Genomic DNA, 13,033 nt, shown 5'->3' with positions numbered 1-13,033 from the left:
CAAAAAAAAGGCTGGCTTATATTTTTCAGCACTTCTGCACTTCCTTTAGATTCATTCTACAAGGAAATCATCTTGCATAAAGATTTAACAGGAGTACCTCAGTGTCCTCAACAATGATTCACAGACCATAGGTAACGTTCCTAGTCAGCAGGTTGTAAAATTTTAATATTATATGCTGGATTTAGATTACTTACAGTGTGGAAACAGGCCCTTCGGCCCAACAAGTCCACACCGACCCGCCGAAGCGCAACCCACCCATACCCCTACATTTACCCCTTACCTCACACTACGGGCAATTTAGCATGGCCAATTCACCTGACCTGCACATCTTTGGACTGTGGGAGGAAACCGGAGCACCCGGAGGAAACCCACGCAGACACGGGGAGAACGTGCAAACTCCACACAGTCAGTCGCCTGAGGCGGGAATTGAACCCGGGTCTCTGACGCTGCGAGGCAGCAGTGCTAACCACTGTACCACCGTGCCGCCTACAATGTTGGTTATATGCAATTTTCAAGCACAAAAATAACAATGTGGGAGTTCTGCCAAAGTGTCAAAGTCAGCATATCACAACTGAATTATAGTAGAAGACAGAAGAATGTATTCATTGAAGTATTTTTTTGAAATGCTGTAGTTCTCTCTCACCTTTTGGTAACTGGAAGGTTTTGTAAGAAGGGAATATCCTGATGTCATTGATAAAATCCTGTCAGATCATTCAATCCAAGTGACCAACATGTTGCTTTATTCATGCTGGAAATTGGTGCTACTGCTGGCTCCTCACTCACAGCAGTCTACATTCCTGTGTGATCTAACCCAACCACAACCACTGTATTACAAGTGGGCATCAGCTGATGCTTTGATTCAGATTTCAATGGAATAAACATTGGGTTTAACCTTTTCTTTCATGGTGTATTTTGGTGCATACAGCCTGTAATAGAATCTGCTGTTTCATCAGTAACGTGGCTATGTCCATGTCATGTGCACTACAGCTTGTACTTATTGTCTTTTGCCAGCAGTTTGTAAGAGATGGGCTGACAGATTTATAGAGACATAAGAAGGTATGGAACAAAATAAAGGCCATTTGACCCATCATTTATTTTTGCAAACACGACCCCATTTATTTAATCTGTGAAGGAAAATTTATTCTCTATTTTTCACCTCTCCTTACTTCTTAACTAAAGAAAGAATTGAAAGTCTTGCATTTATATAGCTCTTCTTCTGAAGAAAAGGTCACTGGACCCGAACCATTAACTCTGATTTCTCTCCACAGATGCTGCCAGACCTGCTGAGCTTTTCCAATATTTGTTTCTGATTTACAGCATCCGCAGGTCTTTCTGATTTTTTTCATAGTGTTTCATAGTGCCTTACATTGGCTATGAGGCAGTTTTGAAACATTCATCACTGTTGTAATGGTTGAGTGAAATATAAGAGCACATCACCAGCATTATTCAAACATAACTAACTTTAAAGTCTGTCACTTCACAACCAGTGATATTATACTTAATTAAAAATAGAACTCGTAATGGCAGATTCATAAAAATGTCCTGTTCTAGCTGTTGTGTGAGATTGACCAACACTCCAGTTCACAATTAGGGCTTGCTCACATCAACAGTTGGAGCTATACCTTTGCAACTGCTTCAGGTTATTTGTGGAGCTCCTCATGATCTCATGCCAGATGATCAGAGGAACCAAGCTAAAGATCTTTACTGGGAAAGTTCTTAAGACACCTGCAAGTCCCAGAATTCCTTCATGGTCACCTTCCATGGCCATTGTTCATAGTATGGATAGAAGCTCAGCTGATAGCTGCAGAAGAAGAGCACATTCATCCAATGAATATGAAGCATTAGATAGACATCCCACTACTAAGTGCAGCATGACGAGCTTCACAGACCTTTATAACATGGATCAGATGGTGACCTCAATTTGAGGTCATATGATGGGACGATACTCATCTTTAGAGGACAAACTAAGCTGAAAGACCAGTGCAATGGAAAGAGAGAAGATATACAGTTTCAGATAGCACACACAAAGCAGTCTGTTCTCCTCCCAACATATACCTGAAGGGATCTGTAGCAACTTCTATTGAACCAGACCATTGACTGCTGAGCAGATCCTAAAAAAATTACCAAGATGTGTTTTACGGATCTTGGATGTCTTCAGCTGAATGCAATCTTGAGTAGATGGGAGTGGGGGACAAACTCAGCATCTACTGAATCGCTTTGTTGCGGCCCTCAAGTCCAGCCTGAAATACAAGATACAGGGCTGAAAATGTGTTGCTGGAGAAGCGCAGCAGGTCAGGCAGCATCCAGGGAACAGGAGAATCGACGTTTCGGGCATAAGTCCTGAAGAAGGGCTTATGCCCGAAATGTCGATTCTCCTGTTCCCTGGATGCTGCCTGACCTGCTGCGCTTCTCCAGCAACACATTTTCAGCTCTGATCTCCAGCATCTGCAGACCTCACTTTCTCCTCATACACGATACAGGCTCTGAAAAAGAAGGGAATAGTCAAGGAAATTATAACTTGGGCGGCACAGCGGTTCAGTGGTTAGCACTGCTGCCTCAAAGCACCAGGGACCCATGTTCAATTCCAGCCTCCAGCGACTGTCCCTGTGTCTGTGTGGGTTTCCTCTGGGTGCTCCAGTTTCCTCCCACAATCCAAAGATGTGCAGGTCAGGTGAATTGCCTATTGTGGCCAGGGATGTGTTGGTTAGGTGCATTAGTCAGGGGAAATATAATAGGGTAGGGGAATGGGTCTGGATGGGATATTCTTCAGAGGGTCGGTGTGGACGTTTTGGGTCTAATGGCCTGTTTCCACCCTGTAGGGAGTCTATGACACTCCTACAGACTCGAGTTGCACCCTGGTGGTAATGAAAACTATGCTGGAAAAATTAATGGATGAGCATGAATCCAAAAGATTCAATGTAGGCTTGAAGAGCTCTCTTTATCCCATGTCAACTATTAAAGAAATCTTGTTAGGGAAATCTTGCCAAGGCTAGGGTCTTAAATGTCCTTGATGTGAAGATGGTTACTCACAAATGAAGTTCAATGAAGGTAGCTATTTTCTAATTACGTCTTGGATGTCATTAAGAAGTTTCAGACATTTTCCCAGATTCAGAAGATTATTAACATGCTCAGCACAAGATAGAAATTGATCATCAAAGAGTGGATACAATTGTGGATGTTGAGCCAAGCTATGAATGTGGAGGTATGATGAAATAGGTTGTAGCAGATTACAGTCATATTCTAGAGAGAGACAGAAAGCATGAGACAGCTTTCCAGTGTAACTTGAAGCTGAACAAGAAAAAATATAATTGAAGTTACCCAAGGTCAGGTTCAATTGTTATGCATTGAGCAAGGGGACTTGGCATTGATCTTGGTGAGGTGAGAGCTATAGTAGAAGCATGGTATCAATTGATGTGAAGACAATGCAATGATCTTTTGGAATTAGGAACTATCTAGCAAAGCTTTTACCTAATTTGTCATAAGAGTGTCAACCTCTATGCTTGCTCATTGCAAAAGATACTTTGTGGAATTGGAGCACAGGAAACAAGCAGCTTTTATTCACGTTAAATGATTAGTAATGACAACAGAATGCTGGAGTACTACAATGTTAGTGTTGAAGAGAAAGGACTTAGATCAATCCTCGTACAGCAAACCCAAGCAGTTCCATTTACACCCAGGAAACTGAACAATACTGCCTGGAACTGGAGAAGGAATATCACCCCAGGAATAACAGATAACAGATGAGTAGCAATATACATACACCATTAAAAGACCTAAACACTTTAAAGATTATGGGCAAAATGCATGTACAGAGATTGATGAAAGTGAGAGGGACATACTGGAAGGGCAAACAGTTTTTGTTTATGACTGTTCATTTTCTTTTATAGTCCATGTATTTGGAGTAACTTGCAGTCACAAATGGTAGCACATGCAATTTGTTCTTGTTTTAGTACCACGAGGAATATTTCAAGAAGTGCATTTTTACACTATGCACTGGTGTATGTAAGATCACAACTTAGATTTTTTTAATATAAAGAGACTAAAAGGTTTTGGGGGAACATAGGAAAGTGAACTGAATCAGTTCAGCCACACATGTTTTAAATGTTTTAGCATGTTCTTTGCCACCAAGGATGAGATGACACACATGGAATATCTATCCATGTTCTCTGATAGGGTCCCTTTGGCAAAACACCTGGAGCACAGGCAGAACAGCATAGGAAAACCATCTGTTTCCATATCTCTGAGCTTTCTTCAAATCTCCCTTCATGACCTCAGGAACCTCGCTGGGTCATGCTGTTTTGATTTACTGTCTCTTCAAATGGCTCTGCGCACAAGTCCACCAGTTAAGGTGGGTCAGTGAGGGTTTGTTGTTGAGCATTGGCATCAGTTTGTTGTGAGAACTTGGTCCATCAACACTTGCTGTACTCAGGCTGTGATGGCTACAATTGAAAACTCTTCACCCATGACTCACCATACACACACTCATTGAATTACACTCCTGGAATGTCTAAAGCATATCTGGGAGTTACTATTACCCTCCAAACTACCTTCAGGAGGAAAGGATGGAGAAAGAGAAGGAAGAGAATGAGTGTTCTGAATTCATGGACAGAGATAACTCATTTTAAAAGAAGTATCTCACAAAAAGGTGCCAAAGGCAGCTGCTGTAAAATCAGACTAATAACCGTAACATTATTTTCATCTATATTTTCCTGGTCTAAAGATACTACAAAGATCAATGACAATGAAGGCCCAGTGGTTACGGTACTGCGCTAGAAACTCAGGGCAAGTTCAGAAATTCTGCTGTGGCATGGTATGAAATTGAATTCAAATTAATCTGGTAACTTTTGGGGTTACATAAACATATGAGCAAGGAGGCTGCAGTATTCTTCAATATTAAAAAAATACAGGCTTGCTGAAGAGAATCTGCCACTGGCTTCACATTCACCACACTCCCACTCACACCACAAAATGGCTGCTGATACCACTCGTTTGTACAAATGATCAAGAGTACTCACTTCCCAAGGGTAATTCAAAAAGACACTGGGTAGAAGTTGACTCTGTGAGATAGTCTAAAATGGTGACAATGTACTGGCAGTCCATTGTACAGTTATCTTGATATTCTACTTTGACTGGCTTCGTTCTACTATCATCTATGATTTACGCCATTGGGTGAAACTTGCAATAGCCAAGCAGTGTATGACGGTATTCTGATGAAATTGTTGTCACCACTAATGTTAATGGAGGTACCAACCCACATTTCAAATGTGAGCTGAAAAATGTGTTACTGGAAAAGCGCAGCAGGTCAGGCTCCTTGGATGCTGCCTGACCTGCTGCGCTTTTCCAGCAACACATTTTTCAGCTCGGATCTCCAGCATCTGCAGTCCTCACTTTCTCCACATTTCAAATGTCTCAATTTTCTCCCCCACCACCATCTTAGGAGCTGGCAGGGAGCACATGCCCACCAATACTGGCTGTCCGCTGTCATTTTGACCTGTCAGTGCTGTAATTAGCCAAAGGTGAGACTACCAAACCCATTCCAGGAGGAAGGTCCTGCCATAGAGAGCTGCTGAGCCAGTCTGATTGACCAACAGCTCTGTAGTCTCATCTGTGCCAGGTTTGGATGCTGGCCATTGCTGAGACAGTTGCCAAAGAACAGGAGTGAATGGAGGCCAGTAGGTACATCTGGGGCATTCATCGGGCCTAACCAGTGAGCTACAGCAAAGGGGATGTATCTGAGAGCGAGTTTGAGAGGGGATGGCATGTTCTTGTGTGGGTGTCTCCAATGGACAAAGGGGATTCCCCAAAGGAGGTCTTCCCTTTCTTACCACAGTAAATGCAAGGTACTGCTTCTTCCATAAATGGACGGGGAGGTAGAGGCTACAGGATGAATCACTTGTGGCCATTATTTGGTCTATTAAGGACTTCAATAGAGCTGCCACATTTTGCAAAATGGGAGAAAGGTAAGGTCAAGGGGGCTTTGTGCTGCTTTCCCCACGTCCCTGCTGCCTTCAGGCTGACTCTGAAGCTCCTCTCTTTACATAAATTTGTGAAAACATACTTCTGCGAGGACTGAATCTTACCAACAGAGGAACAGGGAGCAGACTGACTGGCTGTGATTGACATATTTAAAGGCCCAATTACTATTTTTGTCTTGTTAATAGCAAATCGACAGGATTTGGTACCTTGTGAGCATGTGCAAGGCCCATGTCACCCACTCTGACAAGCCTCTAAATGCTTCAGCTGAATTTCAGGGTGATGTTTCTTTCTCAGGCTTCCTTGTGGTTTTGGACATTGTGACCCATAACTGGTCCTTAATTGGTCTTTTTCATTTATATAAACTTCTGCAACAACAGCCAATCGCTATGCAAGAGTGGATGGTTTTATGATTTAAATTTGGAGTCTCATCTCTTTATTATAGAATAGAGGTTAGCTTTCATAGAAAATATTTTGCGGGGTTCCCTTTTGTTTTATAGATGGAAAAGGAGATTGAGTCACAGAATTTACAGTGTTGCTGCTATGGAAATATGTTTTAATTTCCACACTCCAGGAGCCATGTGAGAGCTGTGAGTAAGGTATGTGTCAAATGACTATTTATGTATGACTGGTGAGGATGGTCTACATAGCTTGCTAACTGCTTCGTGACTCAAATATCATGACAGCATCTTGAAGGAGTGAAACATAACTCAACATTTGCCATTGTCTATATTCAGTATTGACTCACTCCACTGTATTTATGGTGTCGTTCTCATAGTTATGCCAGTTCACAGACTATTTCTAATAATCATCTGACAATCAAAAAATAGCAACACATTTATACTTATTTTTCAGAAATTAAACTGTTATTGGAGGATAGAGTGGATTTGTACATTGTCCTTGCTAAGGATTCTAGGTTTGAGGAACAGAAGACTGTCTGGCCCATCAAGCCTGTTCTGCCATTCAATACGAGCTTCAATTTCATTTCCTCCATATCCCATGATCCCCTGAGAAATCAACATTTGTCTGTCTCAAGATTAAATATCATCAGTGATACAAAATCCACATTTTCCTCAGGTAGAGAGATTTATAAACTTCTATGTGAAGAAATGTCTCCTCATAAGTGGTCAGTTCCCTAACCTGACAACTGTGCTCCTTATTTTCAATCCTTAGATAGGGAAATCATCGCTCCATCTATATTCTAGTGAATCTCTTCATAATCTTAGATGTTTGGACAGGATCACTCTCATTCTTCGAAATTGCAGAAAAATCAAACCCAATTTATTCAATCTATTGTAGTAGGACATCCCTTTGATCCCAGGGATCAATCTAGTGAACAAACAGTGTATCCTTCCATAAACATATAGACCAATTGAAATAGCACATAATATTCCAGGAGAGGCCTCACCAAAGCTTGTAGCACTTCAGATGAGAAATGTTCCAATACCATGAATAGAGATCATTCAGCCAACTTGAATATGTGACGTGGTATATTTAAAACAAACTCTGCATCACATTACATTTATTTTGGAATTTATCCTAGATATCCACCAATTAAATCATAGCTGCAAAGAGGTAGAGAGGAGATTTGTCAGGCAGTGCTTTGGAAACAAATGTCATGTGCAAATCAGCATTTTTTTTTCATTTTGGAATGAGGTAACGTAACTTAAAACTGCTCTGAAACATGTACTGGGAAATATATCTGCAGGACATAGTCAACAAAAGCAGGATGTCCTGTTGGTTTATTATGATGACGATTGAGCTGAAGCCACATCTAAACAGATTCCTAACTGTAAAAGCAGGTGAGTCTAACAAAAACCTGTATGACTGCTGAAGGGCTCTTGGGCTCTGCATAGATCTACTGGGGAGTACATATACTGGCTCTTGGAGCAAGAATGCAAAACTGATGATGTTATATTTGTTTAAGAAAAAACAAGGAACTGTGGATGCTAGTAATCTGAACCAAAAACATAAATTACTGGAGAAAGTCAGCAGGTCTAGCAGCATCTGTACAGAGAAAGCAGAGTTAATGTTTAAAGTCCTGCTACAAGAAGCATGTTGTGAAACTTGAAAGGATTCAGAAAACATTTACAAGAGTGTTGCCAGGGTTGGAGGGCTTGAGCTACTGGAGAGGCTGAATAGGCTGCGGCTAATTTCCCTGGAGCATTGGAGGCTGAGGGGTGACCTTACAGAGGTTTATAAAATAATGAAGGGCATGGGTAGGGTAAATAGGCAAGGTCTTTTCCTCAGGATAGGGGAATCCAAAACTAGAGGGCATAGGTTTAAGACGAGAGGGCAAAAATTAAAAAGGGACCTAAGGGGCAATGTTTTCACGCAGGGGATATGGAATGAGCTGCTGGAGGAAATGATGGAGATTAGTACAATTATAACATTTAATATGAACCTGGATAGTAATGTGAATAGGAAAGGTTCAGAGGGATATTGGCCAAATATTGGCAAATGGGACGAGATTCGTTTAGAAGGGTTTCCTGACACAATATGTAGATAGGCCAACAAGAGGTGAGGCCATACTGGATTTGGTTCTGGGTAACGAACCAGGCCAGGTGTTAGAGTTAGAGGTAGGTGAGCACTTTGGGGACAGTGACCACAATTCGGTGACCTTTACTCTAGTGATGGAGAGGGATAAGTGTGCACTACAGGGCAAGAGTTATAGATGGGGGCAGGGAAATTATGATGCTGTGAGGCATGACTTAGGATGTGTGGCCTGGAAAAGTAAGCTTCAAGGCAAGGGTGTAATTGATATGTGGAGCTTGTTCAAGGAGCAACTATTGAGTGTCCTTGATAAGTATGTGCCTGTCAGGCAGGGAGGAAAGGGTCGTGTGAGGGAGCCGTGGTTTAATAAGGAATTGGAATCCCTTGTTAAATGGAAGAGGGCGGCCCATGTAAAGATGAGGCGTGAAGGTTCAATTGGGGCGATTGAGAGTTATAAGGTAGCCAGGAAGGACCTGAAGAGAGAGCTAAGGGCAGCAAGGAGGGGTCATGAAAGGTCCTTAGTTGGTAGGATTAGGGAAAACCCTAAGGCTTTCTATAGGTATGTCAGGAATAAAAGAATGACTAGGGTAGGAATAGGTCCAGTCAAGGATAGTAGTGGGAAGTTGCGTGTGGAGGCTGAAGAGATTGGGGAGACACTGAATGAATACTTTTCGTCAGTATTCAATCAGGAACAGGACATTGTTGTCAATGTGAGTACTGAGTCACAATTAAGTAGAATGGATGGCTTTGAGGTATGTAGAGAAGAGGTGTTGGAAATTCTGGAAAGGGTGAAAATAGATAAGTCTCCTGGGCCTGATGGCATTTATCCTAGGATTCTCTGGGAAGCAAGGGAGGAGATTGCAGAGCCATTGGCCTTGATTTTTATGTCCTCGTTGTCTACAGGAGTAGTGCCAGAAGATTGGAGGCTAGCAAATGTGGTTCCCTTGTTCAAGAAGGGGAGTAGGGATAACCCTAGTAACTATAGGCCGGTGAGTCTCACTTCTGTTGTGGGCAAAATCTTAGAGAGAATTGTAAGGGATAGGATTTATGAACATCTGGATAGGAATAATGTGATCAAGGATAGTCAGCATGGTTTTGTGAAGGGCAGGTCGTGCCTCGCAAACCTTATTGAATTCTTTGAGAAGGTGACTAAGGAGGTGGACGAGGGGAAAGCAGTAGATGTGGTGTATATGGATTTTAGTAAGGCGTTTGATAAGGCTCCCCATGGTAGACTACTGCAAAAAATACGGAGGTATGGTATTGAGGGTGAGTTGGAGGTTTGGATTAGGAGTTGGCTGGCTGGAAGAAGACAGAGGGTAGTAGTTGATGGCAAAGGTTCATCTTGGAGTGCTGTCACTAGCGGTGTTCCGCAAGGATCTGTTTTGGGACCATTGTTGTTTGTCATTTTTATAAATGACCTGGAGGAGGGGTTAGAAGGTTGGGTGAGTAAGTTTGCGGATGATACGAAAGTCGGAGGAGTTTTGGACAGTGAGGAAGGATGTGGCAGGTTACAGCGGGATATAGATAAGCTGCAGAACTGGGCAGAAAGGTGGCAAATGGAGTTCAATGTAGCTAAGTGTGAGGTGATTCACTTTGGTAAGGGTAATAAAAAGATGGGGTACTGGGCTAACGGTCGGATACTTGGTAGTGTGGATGAGCAGAGGGATCTTGGTGTCCATGTACACAAATCTTTGAAAGTTGCCACCCAGGTAAATAGTGCGGTGAAGAAGGCATATGGCGTACTGGCTTTTATTGGTAGAGGAATTGAGTTCCGGAGTACTGAGGTCATGTTGCAGTTGTATAAGACTCTGGTGCGGCCACATCTGGAGTATTGTGTGCAGTTTTGGTCGCCATACTATAGGAAGGATGTGGAGGCACTGGAACGGGTGCAGAGGAGGTTTACCAGGATGTTGCCTGGTATGGTAGAAAGATCGTATGAGGAAAGGCTGAGGCACTTGGGGTTGTTTTCATTGGAGAAAAGAAGGTTTAGGGGTGACTTGATAGAGGTGTATAAGATGATTAGGGGTTTAGATAGGGTCGACAGTGAGAATCTTTTTCCACGTATGGAGTCAGCTATTACAAGGGGGCATAGCTTTAAATTAAGGGGGGGTAGGTATAGGACAGATGTTAGGGGTAGGTTCTTTACTCAGTGAGTCGTGAGTTCATGGAATGCCTTGCCAGTAGCTGTGGTGGACTCTCCCTCATTATGGGCATTTAAGCGGGCATTGGATAGGCATATGGAGGATAGTGGGCTAGTGTAGGTTAGGTGGGCTTGGATTGGCGCAACATCGAGGGCCGAAGGGCCTGTACTGCGCTGTATTCTTCTATGTTCTATGATATCTGGTCAGCATGCATGAGTTGGACTGAAGGGTCTGTTTCCATGCTGTACAACTGAATGACTCGAGTTCTGAAGAATGGTCATGGACCTGAAATGTTAACTTTGCTTTATCTCCATAAATGCTGACAGAGCTACTGAGTTTCTCCAGTAATTTATATTAAATTAGTTATTACATGGCTGGCTCAGAATTTAATCTATTGACTTCAGTGGAACTGAACATCCAACAGGTAATATAACAGGCAGCTGGCGGAATATTGCCTGCTGTGTTATACTGTCTCAGGCACATTTCTGCCCCAAGTGAAGGGCATCTTTATTCTTAACTTGGCACAAACAAACGCAGTTTTCAAATCTCGTTCACCAATTCCGAGCTTCACATTACCATTACAACAGCTCACTTCAATAATAGGTTTTATTTGTGGGGGGAGTTCCCTTGCTGTTGAGTTCATGTCACGTACCTGAGGTGTACAGAATGAAGAGTGATTATGTCAGTGAAGTGCAGAATAATTGTGTGGAGTTATTTGTTCAATATTCAATAATTAATGGATTCAAGTGCATGAGATTTGTTTTCGGCAAGCATCAGGGTCACTTCAGTTCTGGCCTGTGAAAGCTGCTTTGAAAGTTCCTGTTGATTATGAAGCTTCTCTCATGAGGAAATGAGCTCAGCAGCTGCTATATGTACTAGGCATGTGCCTGCATTGTAATGTGAACAACTGCTGTCCATTGTTTCTGTCCATGTGCAACATCCATTAGATATTAATACATGAAGTTGGAATCTCATGAGGTAAACAAAATAGGCAACAGTGCACAACCTGAATTCCATTTAGGTGAAAAATGTGCCATTCTGACATTTTTAAAACTATTTTTTTTGTTGCTGATTTCTCTTTACCTCTTGCCTCAGTGTAGTAAAGTACAATACTTTCCTAGATGGCCATCTCTCCTGAAATGTTATAAAAACTGATTCTACAATTTATTTTAAAAAGGAACCTTGCCGTTATTTGTGGATGAGGAATTTGGAGAGATGTAGAAAAACATGGCAATGGGAGACGAAACACGAGTGTTTTTTTCAAAATGGCCATCACAACTCAGCGAGGCCAAATGGCCTCCTTCAGAACTTGCCATGGTTCAACATCTTGTGCTGAGGCATGAATAGACCATATAACCCCAACAAGCCTGCCCTGATCTGGCCTTCAATCCCACTTTTTTGGTGTATATGTTCTCTATTACAGAGGTCAAAATACTTCATACCCAGCCTGAAATGTGTTCAATGGTGGAGATGTAACAAGCCTCTGCGAGTAGAGAATTCCAAAGATTCACAATGCTTTGGGTGAAGAAATTTTTCATCTTCTCCATCCTACATGATTGCTCCCTTATCCAGAGGCCGTGACCTGGTGTTTTAAATTCCCTGACCTCTCAGCATTTACGCTACCCAGCTCCAGAACCTTGGATGTTTCAACCTTTCATTCTTCTCCACTCCAGCACCAGGTGTAAGTGGTAAGTCCCTTCTGTGAACCTGATATGTAAGACTAACCCCTGATGCTCACAGCACTGCCAACCACCCTCTGGTTGTTACACATTTCCAACTCGACCAATGTTCAGTTCATTTGCATGGCCTGATGGGTAAATATTGCTGGCGAGTGGCCGAATGCCTCCAATTACAAAAGGGAACGGATACATCATTGATAGTCTGGAGGTCTGAGGCAGGGCCAAATCACAAAATGCCCACTAACATATTTCAGCAGCAAAAGCAAAGCTAATCAGAATCCATTTTATTAGTTAATTTTTACAGGATATCAGAGGAGAAGCTAATGTAGGAAACCTGATTAAGTAACAGTTGGTTCTCTTTTGAAACATGGAATTAAGATGATTTATTGGGATGTGTAGAGTAAATTATACTCTACATTGATCAACCCCAGGCAGCTCACAAGGATTAGTCAGTGTTAAGCCTTCTCTTGCTTGTCCATTTTATGCCATGCAATCTCCATGGGATTTCAGACTTATCTGGAAATAAGAAGAAAGACATTTGGCTGCAGACACAATATTAGTCTGTCAAGCCCAATCAGTGTATTGGTATAGCTGGTTACCCATTGACAGCTGAACTGGATACCTCAAGTTACTAAGTCAACCAGGCTATATCTAACCTGCATATACTCAAAGCTGAAACTACCAGAGAGCCCAGAGAATTTGCTGTATCTTAACAATAATATCCTCATGAGCAGTGAAAGAAAAACG

At 42.2% G+C, this 13,033-nt stretch overlaps 1 protein-coding gene across 5 annotated transcripts in view; it reads right to left on the bottom strand.

The window, feature by feature from the left end:
* The window catches only part of jcada (junctional cadherin 5 associated a), a 235,614-nt gene that overhangs the window by 161,741 nt on the left and 60,840 nt on the right, over nucleotides 1-13,033 (bottom strand). The window contains exon 1 of one of the 5 annotated variants that reach the window (XM_043690574.2): nucleotides 644-744. The exons of the other annotated variants lie outside the window; for them this stretch is intronic. The gene's annotated coding sequence lies outside the window, so the exon portion shown is untranslated. Of the gene's footprint in view, nucleotides 1-643; nucleotides 745-13,033 lie in introns of those variants that run through there. 5 annotated transcript variants of the gene reach the window in all.

The sequence above is a fragment of the Chiloscyllium plagiosum genome, unplaced genomic scaffold (genome assembly GCF_037043375.1).
Source record: "Chiloscyllium plagiosum isolate Xiang-an unplaced genomic scaffold, Cpla_swu_hap1 HiC_scaffold_5, whole genome shotgun sequence".
Classification (NCBI taxonomy): domain Eukaryota; kingdom Metazoa; phylum Chordata; class Chondrichthyes; order Orectolobiformes; family Hemiscylliidae; genus Chiloscyllium; species Chiloscyllium plagiosum.
Note: the sequence above shows the minus strand (reverse complement) of the source record. Positions and strands in the feature narration are given on the sequence as shown.